Here is a 14,920-nt window from a genome sequence, read left to right on the forward strand (position 1 = left end):
CGCTGCTGAGGACTGGAGGTCTTCCTTGGCCGCGGTGCGTAGGCCTAGTAGCACCCACGGTAGGCGGTCAGTCCAGGTACTGTCCTGCAGGCCGGCGCGGAGTGAGACCTTGAGTGACCTGTGGAAGCGTTCACAAAGCCCGTTGGCCTGCGGGTGGTACGCCGTGGCCCAGTGGAGCGTCACCCCGAGGTTGCGTGCTGTGGCCGTCCAGAGTTCGGAGGTGAACTGGGCGCCTCTGTCGGAGGTTATGTCGGCCGGTACGCTGAACCTCGCAACCCAGGTGTTAACGAACGCCCTGGCAATGTCGGCTGTGGTGGTGGAGGTCAGCGGCACTGCCTCAGGCCAGCGTGTGTAGCGGTCGACCATCGTGAGGAGATAAGTTTGGCCTTGCGATGGCGGCAGAGGACCGACGATGTCGACGTGTACGTGGTCGAAGCGGCGGCTGGGTACCTCGAAGTCTCCCAGGGGTGCTTTTGTGTGCAGCTGTACATTAGCCCATTGGCAGGCGAGGCAGGAGGTGGCCCAAGTCCGAACATCTCTGCTGAGGCCACGCCAGACGAAGTGCTGGGAGAGGAGTTTGACGGATGCGCGGGAACCCGGGTGGGAGAGCCCGTGGAGCGCGTCGAAGATGCGGCGGCGCCAGGTTGCAGGGATGACCGGCCTGGGTTGGCCGAGTGACACGTCGCAAGTGACTGCCGTGGCTTTGGCCCCGTGCGCGACCTTGGCTAGGCGTAGCCCTGGCAGGCTGGTAGCCGCTGAGAGGAGGTCTGGGTCCATGAGCTGGGCCGCTGCTAGTTGCGCGTAGTCGACCGCGAGGTGATTCGCGCAGATGGCGGGACGGGAAAGGCAGTCGGCGACAACGTTGTCTCTACCGGAGATGTACTGGATGTCCGTAGTAAACTCGGACACGGCCACGAGCTGGCGTTGCTGCCTAGCGGACCAGGGTTTGGTGTGCTTGGCCATCGCGTATGTGAGTGGCTTGTGGTCCATGTACGCGGTGAAGGGGCAGCCTTCCAGGAGGAACCTGAAATGGCGGACCGACAGGTGGAGCGCGAGAAGCTCGCGGTCGAAAGTGGAGTATTTGACCTCCGGGGGGCGCAGTTGGTGGCTGTAGAAGGCAAGTGGCTGCCACGCGCCATTGACCCACTGCTCGAACACGGCGCTGACCGCGTGGTCGGAGGCGTCGGTGGTGAGCGCGACCCGGGCATCGGCCCTCGGGTGCGCGAGCAGGGTGGCGTCGGCGAGCGCGTTTTTGGTGGCGTCGAAGGCGGCTGACGTGTCAGTGGTCCAGGCTACATCCATCTTGCCGGATTTACCTCGGAGGGAGTCGTATAGGGCTTCATGAGGGCTGCAGCTCTGGGGATGAACCTGTTGTAGAAGTTCACCATCCCGAAGAACTCCTGGAGGCCCTTGATGGTTGTGGGGCGGGGGAATTGCTGGACGGCCTGCACCTTGTTGGGCAGGGGGACGGCCCCAGCAGGGGTGATGTGGTGATCGAGAAAATCGATCTTGGTTAGGCCGAATTGGCACTTCGCCGGGCTGTGGATGAGCCCGTGTTGGGCTAGGCACCCGAACAGGGTGCGAAGGTGTTCGAGGTGTTCCTGTTTGGAGGAGCTGGCCACGAGAATGTCGCCTAGATAGACGAATAGGAAGTTCAGGTCCCGGAGGACTGAGTCCATAAGGCACTGGAAAGCCTGGGCTGCATTCTTGAGGCCGAAGGGCATCCTCAGGAACTCGAACAGGCCGAATGGGGTGATGACCGCCGTTTTGGGGATGTCCGCGGGGTGTACGGGGACTTGGTGGTACCCGCGCACCAGGTCGACCTTGAAAAAGACGGTTCGTCCGGCCAGTCGGGCCGAGAAGTCCTGGATGTGTGGCACCGGGTATCGGTTGGGGGTGGTGGCGTCGTTGAGGCGGCGGTAGTCCCCGCAAGGGCGCCAGCCTCCGCCGGGCTTGGGGGCGATGTGGAGGGGCGAGGCCCAAGGGCTGCTGGAGCGGCGGATGATGCCGAGTTGTTCCATGGTGGTGAACTCGGCCCGCACGATTTCCAGCTTGGCCGGGTTGAGTCTGCGGGCGTGGGCAGAAACTGGGGGGCCGGTGGTGGGGATATAATTCTCCACACCGTGTTTGGTGGCTTTGGCCGAAAAGGTCGGGTTAGTGAGGGCGGGAAACTCGGCTAGGAGTGCCGAGTAGTCGTCCGTGGCTCTGGCGAGGCAGTAGGTCGTCAGGCCGGCCGATTGGGCCGGGGTGAATGCACCGGGGATGGGGGCCATAGTGTTGATGTCGATGAGGCGGTGCCTCGGAATGTCGACAAGGAGGCCGTGGGCGCGTAGGAAGTCAGCGCCGATGAGTGGGCAGAGGACCTTGGCTGTGAGGAACTCCCAGCGGTAGCGGCGGCCCGCGAGGTCGAGCGTGACCATCCGGGTGCCATATGTGCGGATGTCAGAGCCATTGGCTGCGGCCAGCGTGATACCCCGTGTGCCGCATTGGATTTCGAGGGCGGAGGCGGGGGTGATGCTGTGCTGGGCCCCTGTGTCGCACAGAAATCGGCGGTTGGTTCTGTCGTCGGTGACGTACAGTAGAGGCCCCTTTTGCCCCGCGTCCATCGCGGGGGCCGGTGCGGGGGGGGGTTTGAAAATACACGGTGGCGTGCAGCGTTGGGCCCTAGTGCCAAAACGGGTGTGGTAGTAGCAGTGACCCAGAGTGGTAGGGCGGTCGGGCCTAGTGGGCCGGGAAGACCGCGTGGTCGTTGCCATGAGGTCGGGCGCGACGTCGTGAGCGGACTGTGCAGAGAGCAGCAGGTTGGCCTTTTCGGCTATGTCATTCAGGTCCGTGGAGCCAGACTCCACAAAGAGCGGGCGGATGCTGGCGGGGAGCTGCCGAATGAAAAGCGTGTGAAAGAGGGCGCCGGTGTTTTTGTCGTCTGAGAGGGACAGCATGTGGGAAAGCAGATCCGAGGGTGAAGCATCACCAAGGCCGGGGAGGTCAAGGAGTTGGCAGTTGCGCTGGTAAGAGGACGTTTGAAATTTTTTAAGGAGCGCAGCCTTCAGATGTTCGTACTTGCCTTCCGGTGGTGGATCCTGCAGCGCTGCCCAAACCTTGGGGACTGTGGCGTAGGTGAGAGAGGAGACGAGGTAGTCGTACTTTGTGGCATCGACTGTAATGTGTTTCAGCCGGAATCTGGACTCAGCTTGAACAAACCAGGCTTCGGCCAGGTTCTCCCAAAAGTCCGGTAGTTTAACTGTGGCTGCGTTTGTATCCGCCATGCTAGCTTAGGTTTCGTCCTGAGCGTCGGGGTCACGAGTGTTGAGATACCGCGGCAAACGTGGGAGTCGAGACCAGAGCTAGTAAAACACAACTGCTTTTATTCTACCTCATGGCAAAGAGGAACTGGAAAAGCCCGCGCATCCACTTAAATACTCCCCAGACAGGAAGTGCTCCCGGCAGCCTGTCCCTGCTGGAAACAAGTTGCTGGAGGAAAGGGCCCCCAGCTGGGGGCGTCTGCTTAAACTGTCCGTGCTGCCGTGAGCGGATTATGTCCAGTGGTGGCGTGTCGCCACATTAACTAGATAAACTAATTAATTATTATAACTATAAATAATCATTTGTTTAATAACTTTAACTAATTAAATAAGCAAATAAATAAAAATGTCTAGAGACGGCAGGGCAGTCTATGTGTCGGGACTGTTGAATGTGGGAGGTCGTGGACAGAGAGACTGTCCCGGATTCCCACATCTGCAGGAAATGTCTCTGCCTTCAGTCACTCCGGCTCAGAGTCTTTGAGCTGGAGTATGAGTTAGAGATACTCCAAAACATAAGGGAGGGGGAAGAATTTCTGGATAGTTTTATCCAGAATACAGTCACACCCCAGACTAAAGACCAGGTTCAGGAAAGGGAGAGTGTGACTGTTAAGGCGCCAGGTATCAGGGACCTAGGAGAGGTTGTGAAGGAGTTCCCGCAGATACTGGTCCTGTCCATCAGGTATGATGTACTCGCTACCTGTGAGGACAAGGAGGAAGACTGCGGGAGGACAGCCATAATGCCTCAAAAGGGTGTCCAAGGTGGGTAAGAGCAGAATAGAAATGTAGTAGTGATAGGGTATACTATAATTAGGGGGATAGATAGCATTCTCTGCAGCCAAGAACGAGAATCCCGAAGGGTGTGTTGCCTATCTGGAGCCTGGTGCCAGATATCTCATGGCGGCTGTCGAGGAACTTGGAAAGGGAGGGAGTAAATCCAGTTGTCATGGTCCATATCAGAACAAACGACTTAGGTAGGAACAGGGAGGAGGTCCTGCTGAGGGAGTATCAGGAGTTAGGAGCTAAATGAAAAAGCAGGACCTCGAGGGTAATAATCTCTGGATTAATGCCCGCGCCATTTGCAAATTGACATTGAAACAGTCTGATCAGGAGAATTAACACGTGGCTAAAGTGCTGGTGTGGGAAAGAGTGGTTCCTTTTCATGGGACACTGGCACCAGGACTGTGACAGAAAGGAGCTGTACCGATGGGACCGGCTCCACCTGAACCGGGATGGGACCTGTGTTCTAGCGGAAAGTGTAAATAGGGAGGTGGCAAAGGCTTTAAACAGGGGGAGGAATCTACAATAAATGAAACCAGCCTAATATAAACAAAACAGGAAAGAAGAGCATAGGAAAGAGTAAAATAAGGGAGGACATTGATGGCAAGGGAATAAATAGAGTTCTGGAACAGGAGTTTAAAAAGATGGTTAAAAATAAAGTGAGAGGAGCTGCTATTAAAAATGAGTTAATCTGTCTGTACAGTATTGTACACAGTGTTCGTAATAAAACAAGGGAGCTGGAGGCAATCATGCATTGCGAGAAACCAGACATAGTAGGGATTACTGAGACATGACTATAGAAAAATCAGGACTGTGAATTAAACATTGCAGGGTTTAACATATTTAGAAAAGATAGAGAGGAAAAAAGGGGAGGTGGAGTAGCTGTACTTATTAGGGATAACATAATGCAGTAGAATAAAGTGACACAGCTGTCAGCAAAACAGAAGTAGAATCCATGTGGATAGAGATAAAAGATAATAAAGGATCAATCACGTTAATGGGGTAGTCTACAGACCACCTAGTAATGGAAGGGAGGTGGAAGAAGAAATATGCAGGCAAATTTGGGAAATTAGTAAAAAACATAGAATATTAATCATGAGGGATTTCAACTACCTCGAAATTAATTGGATAGAAGAGGTAGGTAAAGGGGATATGGGAATGGAGTTCCTACAATGTGTACAGGACTCCTTTCTAACCCAATATTTAAAAGGCTCAACAAGGGAGGATTCACTATTGGATCTAGTAATAGGGAATGAACCAGAGCAGATAAGAGAAGTAAAAGTAGGGGAACATCTAGGCAATAGTGACCATAATATAATACGCTTTAAGATAGTAATTGAGAAAGACATAAGTATGACAAAGACCAGGTTAATAGATTGGAGAAAATCTAAGGGCCTGAGAATAGAACTTGGAATAATAAAATGGACAACAATATTGGCAAACAGTGATGTAGAACAGCAACGGGAAACAATTAAAACAGTGTTCAACAGAGTGCAGGGACAATATATTCTGCTAAAAAACAAGAACAAGCTAAACACTAATGAGACACCGTGGATGGATAAAGCCATAAGGGAAAAATTGAGGGTAAGGAAAGTGGCATACATTAAGCACATGGACAGCAGGGGAGTGCATGATAAGGGAGAATATGAAGAGATTAGGAGAGAAGTCAAACAAAAATTAGGAAGGCAATGAGTAACTATGAAATTAAATTATCCAGGAACATAAAACAAAATAGTAAAATATTTTGCAGGCACATCAATAAAAAATGAAAGGTCGGGATGGGAATAGGGCCACTAATGGATCACAGGATAATACCACAGGCAGCGATAGAGGGATGGCAGAGATATTAAATGAATACTTTACTTCAGTATTAACCAGGGAGATAGAACAGGTGGAGATGACATTGTTTGATGAGATTAGTAATGAGATAAGTGCATTTAAAATAAAACGAGGAGATATATTAAATAAACTAATGAAACTCAAAGAGGATAAAACCCCTGGTCTGGCAGGATTACATCCATACATTTAAAAATAATCTAGGGAAGAGAAAGCAGACACATTACTACACAAATGTAGTAATTCATTAGAAAAAGGTGTAGTGCCAGAGGACTGGTGGATAGCTAACAAAACACCTATATTTAAGAAGGGAGATAGAACATGTCCAGGGAACTATAGACCAGTCAGCTTAACATCGGTGGTAGGAAAAATATTGGAATCCCTACTAAAGGAGAAAATGGAAGAACATCTAGAAACCAAAAATGCAATAATAACTAGTCAGCATGGATTTCAAAAGGGAAAGTCTTGCTTGACCATCCTAATTGAATATTTTGAAGAGGTAACAGAGAGAGTAGACAAGGGTAATGCAGTAAATGTAATTTATCTAGATTTTCAAAAGGCCTTTGATATGGTACCACATAATAGACAAATGAATAAGGTCAGGGAATGCAGAGTCAGGGGACAAGTAGCAGGATGGATAGTTAGCTGGCTTCAGGACAGAAAGCAGAGAGTAGGGGTAAAGAGTAGCTGTTCAGAGTGGCAGAAGGTGGGAAGTGGTATTCCACAAGGATTGGTACTGGGACCACTGCTGTTCACAATTTATATTAACGATTTAGACTTTAGGATCAGAAACACAATTTCTAAATTTGCGGATGACACCAAATTGGGGAGGATAATCAATACTGAGGAGGACTGCAACAATTTACAATAAGACATTAATAAACTTGCAGAATAGGCATATAATTGGCAAATGAAATTCAACACAGATAAATGTGAGGTATTACATTTTGGTAAGAAAATTAGGGAAGTCACATATTACAATACTTGGAAAATAAGAATCTGGGGTAGAGGAGCAAAGGGATCTCTGAGTACGAATACACAAATCATTAAAAGTATTTGTGGTGTATGTAACCTGTTCCACCTTAAGAGAACTTAAGCCTTTTCCACCTTAAGAGATGTACTACTTTCTCTGGCTGCTGTATACGTAATACCGGTGGTGACCACACCGGTATATAAGCACTGTGTAGTAATATTGTATTCAGAATAGTCCCGACCTCCAACCAGTAAAGACCTGTTAAATTTACTCTTGTAGTCTGTGTAGTAATTATCACTATAACACACAGACTTAACAGTGGCGACGAGTCCGATTCTTACCCTGCGGCAGTTATTTCCACGGCAGCTTCGTCCACAGACAGGGCGTCGAAGAGAGGTTTCCACCCTCATCACCCTACTGGAAGACACGTCGAGCGGCAGGCATCAAGAAACCGGAGTGCAGAAGACATCCTGACCTCAAAGCCTCCATCAGCGACTGTCAGCTTTCTTCTTTCTACCTCGGTGGTGGGTAAGCCGGGCAGCGACGCGACAGAAAGTCAACCGCGTTGGCTGTACAGACAGGGCTGGGAAGACGGAGGAATAAGGGCGGTGAGATCGATCGCGACCGGAGATAAGGGCTGGGCCGCTTTCGAGCGAGAGGTGCAGCGCGGGGACATCGATCGCGACCGGAGATAAGGGCCGCATTCGGGCTAAAAGGCGCAGCGTCTGGGGAAACTGAAGGCGCGAGAGCCGTGGTGAAGCGGAGACAGCGTCGGGGGACGGTTGAAGACCGCCAAGCGCGGGAAAACCGCCATTTTGTGGGCAGAGGACGACGACAAGAGCGGGAAGCCGCCATCTTGGATAACATAAAAATACAATAAATTGCAACGATGCCTAAACATGGGAACATTAATACCTTTGATAGTGACATCGAAGATTGGGCCATGTATGTAGAACGCATACAAAATTATTGTAAGGCAAATAAAATTCCTGATGCAGATAAAGCACTAACATTATTAAATTTAATGGGTGCGAAGACATACGGGCAATTGAAACACCTGTTATCACCAGATGAACCGGCGGATAAGACGTTCGATGAGATTGTTACTGTCCTGAAAAATCATCTAAACCCCACGCCGCTGATGCTAGCGGAACGATTTAAATTTTACGACAGAAGGCAGCTGCAGAATGAAAGCAATGCTGAATATTTGATAGAATTACGTATGCTAGCAAAATATTGTCAGTTTGGAACGGGACTGACAGAGGCACTACGAGATAAATTTGTGTGTGGTTTATTTAAACAGGATACACAAAAGCGACTGCTCGAGGAGAATGAGCTGACGCTTGAGAAGGTGGTTACTATGGCAGCAGCACACGAAGCCGCAGTGAGAGGCACGGCAGTAATGCAGCTACGGTCACCGGAACTCGGTACAAACAAATTGGGTTTGAGTTCTGTCAAATGTTATCATTGTGGAAAGACAACGCACGATCAGAACCAGTGTTGGTTTAAAAACCAAGAATGCAGAACGTGTGGCAGGCTTGGCCACATAGCTAAAGTATGCCGGTCAGGAAAGAAGACCAGCAACAAAAAGTCACCGCAAGGAAAATACGCAAAGGTACACAAGGTGACAAAGAACAGTTTGACCGAACAGAAGTCAGATTCAGACGCTAGCAGTAATGAACTGGATAGCTTAAGAGTACACAACGTTGGTAAGGATGCAGATCTCCAGACAATTTGGGTCACTCTTCAGATAGCAGGAGTCCAAGTAAAAATGGAATTGGACACTGGATCGGCATTGACGGTCATGAATAAGAAAGATTACAGAAGGTTATTCCAACATATTCCCCTACAGGATACGGAGATTATATTGAAAACATACACGGGGCAAAGAGTGTACCCCATCGGAAAAATAGAGGTAGAAGTGGTCCACAAGGGCGAAGAAAGCCAAGTAATGGACTTATATGTGCTACCTGAAGGAGGTTCACCACTACTAGGATGGGAGTGGATTAGGAAAATGAATATGGGCTGGCACTCCTTGAAGGCACTAACGGTAGATTCCGGGGAAACAGATGTCAAACCTAAATGATTGTCCAGAATATTGGATGATGCTAAAGAGGTGTTCCAGCAGGGACTGGGAACACTGAGAGGAATTACGGCAAACATCAAGATTGATGAACATGCACAACCAAAATTTTTTAAAGTCAGACCGGTACCCTATGCAATACGACCTACTGTTGAAGCGGAACTGGAAGCACTAGAACGTTCAGGTGTACTATCTAAGGTAGATTGGAGTGAGTGGGCTACGCCCATTGTTCCCGTTATGAAACGTCCTGTGAGCAACAAGCCAGGAGATCCAGGGAAGGTTCGCATCTGTGGAGATTTCAAAATCACCGTTAATCCGGTGCTTCACACGGTGCAGTATCCGCTTCCACGGATTGAGGATATTTTCGCTTCATTGTCTGGCGGAAAACACTTCACCAAGATAGACCTGGCGCAGGCGTACTTGCAGATGGAGGTTGAGGAAGAGTCACGCCAATACCTCACGATCAACACGCATCGAGGGTTGTACCGGTACAATAGGCTGGTTTTTGAAGTGGCATCGGCTCCAGCAATTTGGCAGAGGGCCATGGAGTAGGCATTACAGGGAATTCCAGGCACACAATGTTACCTGGACGATATTCTGATCACAGGTGATGGTGTTGAACAACATCTCGCAAACTTGGAACTGGTGCTCAACAGATTGAAAGAGTATGGACTTAGAGTAAATCAGCAGAAATGTGAGTTCTTCCAGAAGTGGATCTCGTACTGTGGCCATGTCATTGACCGGGAGGGGCTTCATAAGTCTCCTGACAAGATTGAGGCAGTTGTAAAGGCTCCCGCTCCGGAGAATGTCTCCCAGTTGAGGTCGTTTCTAGGATTAATTAACTATTACCATAAATTTCTGCCAAATCTATCCACGGTACTGCACCCGTTAAATGCTCTTTTACAGAAAGGGGTACCATGGGAATGGGGCAAAAACTGTAAGAAGGCATTTCGCAGAAGCAAAGAATTGATCACCTCAGAGGAAGTGTTGTCTCACTTCAACCCGACACTGCCTATTCGGTTGGCTTGTGATGCTTCGCCATATGGTATTGGGGCAGTACTCTCACACAAGTTGCCAAATGGCACGGAAAGGCCAGTCGCGTTTGCATCCAGATCATTGACCTCCGCTGAGCGCAACTATGCGCAGATCGATAGGGGGGCTCTTAGCCTTGTATGGGGAGTGAAGAAGTTTAATCATTACCTGCAGGGCCAAAAATTCACACTTCTGACAGACCATCAACCGTTGGTATCCATTTTTAACCCTAAGAAGGGTGTTTCGGTGATGACAGCGCAGCGTCTCCAGAGATGGTCTCTTTTCCTAGGGGCACATCAATATCAAATAGAATTCAAAGGTACGAAACAGCATGGCAATGCAGATGGGCTGTCGCGCCTGCCACTACCTGAAGAAGAAGACACGATGAAAGTTGACCCTGTTGAGTTATTTCATTCGACCATCATCGAGTGTTTACCAGTCACCAATGCAAGTATTGAAAGAGAAACCAGGAATGACCCGACACTGTCCAGAGTCTACGAGGTGACAGTGAAAGGATGGCCAACACGAGGTGATCCTCTGTTACCAGTATTTTCGGCAAGGCGAGACCCGCTGTCCGTCTGCCATGGTACCTTGATGTACGGGACAAGAGTGATTATTCCTCCCAAGTTAAGGGAAAGAGTTTTAAACGAACTGCATGAAGGTCATCTGGGGGGAGTTAAAGAAAAGTCTTGCTAGGTATGGTGGCCGGGTATTGACCAACAGATTGAGGAGTTAACAAAAAGCTGCGCTGGGTGCCAAAAAGAGCAAAATGCACCTCCGATTGCACTGCTACACCCATGGGAATGGCCTTCAGCCCCATGGCAACGTGTACACATTGACTTTGCTGGTCCATTCATGGACTCCATGTTCCTAATCGCGGTGGACGCACATTCCAAATGGCCAGAAGTCATCAAGATGAATACCACTACTTCAGAAAAGACAATTGCGGTGTTAAGAACAATATTCGCAAGGAACGGATTGCCAGAACAGATCTGTTCGGACAACGGACCACAGTTTGTATCGGAAGAATTCCGACAATTCTTAAAGAAGAATGGAGTAAAACATTATACCTCTGCCCCATATCATCCGGCGACAAACGGGTTGGCTGAAAGATTTGTCCAGACATTCAAAAAGGCAATTAAGGCCATGAACAATGATCAGATTCCGCTGCAACACAAGGTCGACAAGTTCCTGATGTCATATCGAAATGCCGATCATGCAGTGACTAACCAAAGTCCTGCCATGATGTTTTATAACAGGAGGTTGCGGTCCAAGTTGGACTTGTTAAAACCAAATGTGCGGAGGGAAGTGGAAAACAAACAGTTTCGGCATATTAACAACAAGACCACTCGAACTTTCGACGTAGGACAACCAGTGTTGGCAAGGGGCTATGGAAACAAAAAATGGCAGTCTGGAACAATTCGGGCCAGACAAGGACCTCTGATGTACACAGTAGATATTGGTCATAATGTGATAAGGCGTCATGCGGATCAACTGGTAGAGTCGAGAGCAAGGGTCGAACCCATGGTTGTGACAGAGACAACTGTGGAAGACGTTAATGAACCTGAAGCATCGACCTCGGCAGGGAATGTACTTGATGATGATGACACCCAATACATTGGAAACCAAATAGAGGAGGCACCTCAACAACAAGAATCAGAGACTACTGAGAGGCGTTAACCAAGCCGCATCAGAAAGCCTCCTGAGAAACTGAACCTTTGAACTGTTATACCTGAAGTTATATATGTATATATGTTATTATGTTATGTTAAATGGGGATATGACTGTTAAGCTAAAAAGGGAGGATTGTGGTGTATGTAACCTGTTCCACCTTAAGAGAACTTAAGCCTGTTCCACCTTAAGAGATGTACTACTTTCTCTGGCTGCTGTATACGTAATACCGGTGGTGACCACGCCGGTATATAAGCACTGTGTAGTAATATTGTATTCAGAATAGTCCCGACCTCCAACCAGTAAAGACCTGTTAAATTTACTCTTGTAGTCTGTGTAGTAATTATCACTATAACACACAGACTTAACAGTATTGACACAGTTTAACAAGACCATAATAAAAGCAAAGCAAGAACTAGGGTTTATTTCTAGAGGGATAGAATTGAAAAGTAGTGGAGTTATGTTAAACTTATATCAAACCTTGGTCAGACCACACTTATGGAGTACTGCATACAATTCTGTTCGCCATATTATAAAAAGCATATAGAGGCTCTGGAGAGGGTGCAGAGAAGATTTACAAGGATGATACCAGACATGCGAGGGTATACCTATCAGGAAAGGATGAACAGGCCGGGTCTCTTTTCTCTTGAAAAGAGAAGTCTGAGGGGTGACCTAATAGAGGTCTTTAAAAAATCATGAAAGGTTTTGATAGAGTGGATACAGAGAGAGTGTTTTTACTTGTGGGGAAGAGCAAAACTAGAGGCCATCAATATAAGATAGTCACCAAGAAATCCTATAGGGAATTCAGAAGAAATTTATTTACCCAAAGAGTGATGAGAATGTGGAACTCGCTACCACAGGGAGTGGTTGAGGCAAATAGTATAGACGCATTTAAGGGGTGGTTAGATAAGCATATGAGGGAGAAGGGAATAGAGGGTTATGCTGATAGTTAGATGAGGAAAGATGGAAGCAGGCTTGGGTGGAGCATAAGCACCGACATGAACTGGTTGGGCCGAATGGCCTGTTCTGTGCCATATATCCTAATTAACCCTGTGTAATTCAATAGAGCCCTGAAATTTCTAGGGCTTTAGCAATTTCCTTCTTCACCTCCCTCGGGGTCCCAGGATATTTCCTATTGTCTTCCTTTAGCCTAACTAACTTCTCCAACATTTTACTTTTATCACTCACCTCGCTCTAAACCACTTTAGGATTCACCTCCTCACCCATCTCCTTCTCCGACATCCAATTACCAGTACAGATTTATACATTACTGAGAAGGGAGCAGGACAACACACAATGTAACTTCACACACAGAGCAGCACGAAATAAGAACTTCACAAAGAACTAAAGCTCTGACCAGTTTACTTGCCCCAGCAATGTTGGGACACTCCAATGAAGACATTTATTCAGCAGAGCTGCTTCCTCATTAACTGTTTTTTCATGCATCAAAGATTGACCTGATTGAGACCGTGAATGTCATTCTTAAGAATTGAGGCTTTTAATTACCTGGCAAGAACCTTTTCAAGGCCAATTTTCAACAAATCAACACTTAATTTTCTGCAAGTTCCTCCCACTTCCAAAATGGATGACCAGAACCAGGAAAATAAAGAAAATATGTTAACATTCTGATTAAAGTTAATTAAAGGGTTTGAATAAATACATTAGGTTAAATTAGATTTAAAAGTAAAATAAAAGCACCATTTTAAAGGGGGTGTATGTACACAAATTTTTGAAGGTGGCAGGACAAGTTCAGAAGGCTGTTAAAAAAGCACATGGCATCCTTGGTTTTATAATTAGAGGAATAGAGTACAAAAGCAAGGAAGGTATACTAAACCTTTATAAATCACTGGTTAGGACTCAGCTGGAGTATTGTGTCCAATTCTGGGCACCACACTTTAGGAAGAATATCAAGGCCTTGGAGAGGGTGCAGAGGAGATTTACCAGAATGGTACCAGGGATGAGGGACTTCAGTTGTGTGGCAAGGCTGGAGAAGCTGGGATTGTTCTCCTTAGAGCAGAGAAGGTTAAGGGGAAATTTAATTGAGGTGTTCAAAATTATGAGGGGTTTTGATAGAGTAAATAAGGAGAAACTGTTTCCAGTGGCAGGAGGGCTGGTAACAAGAGGACACAGATTTAAGATAATTAGCAAAAGAGCCAGAGGGGATGAGGAGAAATTTGTTTATGTAGGGAGTTGTTATGATCTGAAAGTCTGAAAGGATGGTGGGAGTTGATTCAATAGTAACTTTCAAAAGGGAATGAGATATATACCAGAAAAGGAAACATTTACAGGGCTATGAGGAAAGAGCAGGGGAGTGGGACTAATTCAATAGCTCTTTCAAAGAGCCAGTGTAGGGGGTGGCGTGCGCCCAGTCAGCATCACCTCTGACTGTCTTTTGAGCAGTTCGAATCGCTCCCACACCCCTGGGTTCTAGACACCGGACTTAGGTACAGGCGGCGATACAGAAAATCGAGCAGACAAGTGGTTTGGTGTAAGAAAACCAAAATTTTTGAAAAGCAGAATAAAACAATCTTATGAAAATTACTGGTATGAAATACAGGCATAAACAATTACACTTATATGGGAATGGGGAACACACGGCACATCGAGGGAAAACAACTACATCAACAATCCCCTTATCCTTATCCCACCCCCTATACCTAACTAGTTTAAGCTATGAGGGGCCAGGAATACATGCTCACCAATCCGAAACATGTTGCTTTAACTGGGTTGGGTTTTGAGGTCCGCTCTTGCTGTCCTTTGGGGTATCCCATCGCCACATGGTCTCAGGGCGCGGCGCTGAAGTTGTTGATGCGAAGCACCCTCCTTTTCCTCAGCTACCGTCATCGTCGAGTCGTGATGGGTCTTCTTCTTCTTCTTCCTCGGGTGGTCGTCGGCGGTAATGTTACGGTTGGGGGTCAGTTGGCCGTCTTTACCGTCTAAATGATTTTACTACCTGTTGTGTATGTACCTTTAAGAGAAGAACTGATTCTATACTGCAGTACCGGCAGTGACCAGCCCTGTATATAAAGCCATAGCAGGCTTCTGTACTTCAGTCTTAAGTTACCCTCTGTTCAGTAAATACCTGTTATTATTGTTCTCCTGCAGTCCGTGTATTCATAGAGTCATAGAGTCATAGAGTTTTACAGCACAGAAAGAGGCCCTTCGGCCCATCGTGTCTGCGCCGCCCATCCATCCCTGTCCAGTCTAATCCCATTTTCCAGCATTTGGTCCATAGCCTTGTATGCA

The sequence above is a fragment of the Somniosus microcephalus genome, chromosome 13 (genome assembly GCF_052327205.1).
Source record: "Somniosus microcephalus isolate GS21.2 chromosome 13, FLI_Smic_1.0, whole genome shotgun sequence".
NCBI classification, from domain to species: domain Eukaryota; kingdom Metazoa; phylum Chordata; class Chondrichthyes; order Squaliformes; family Somniosidae; genus Somniosus; species Somniosus microcephalus.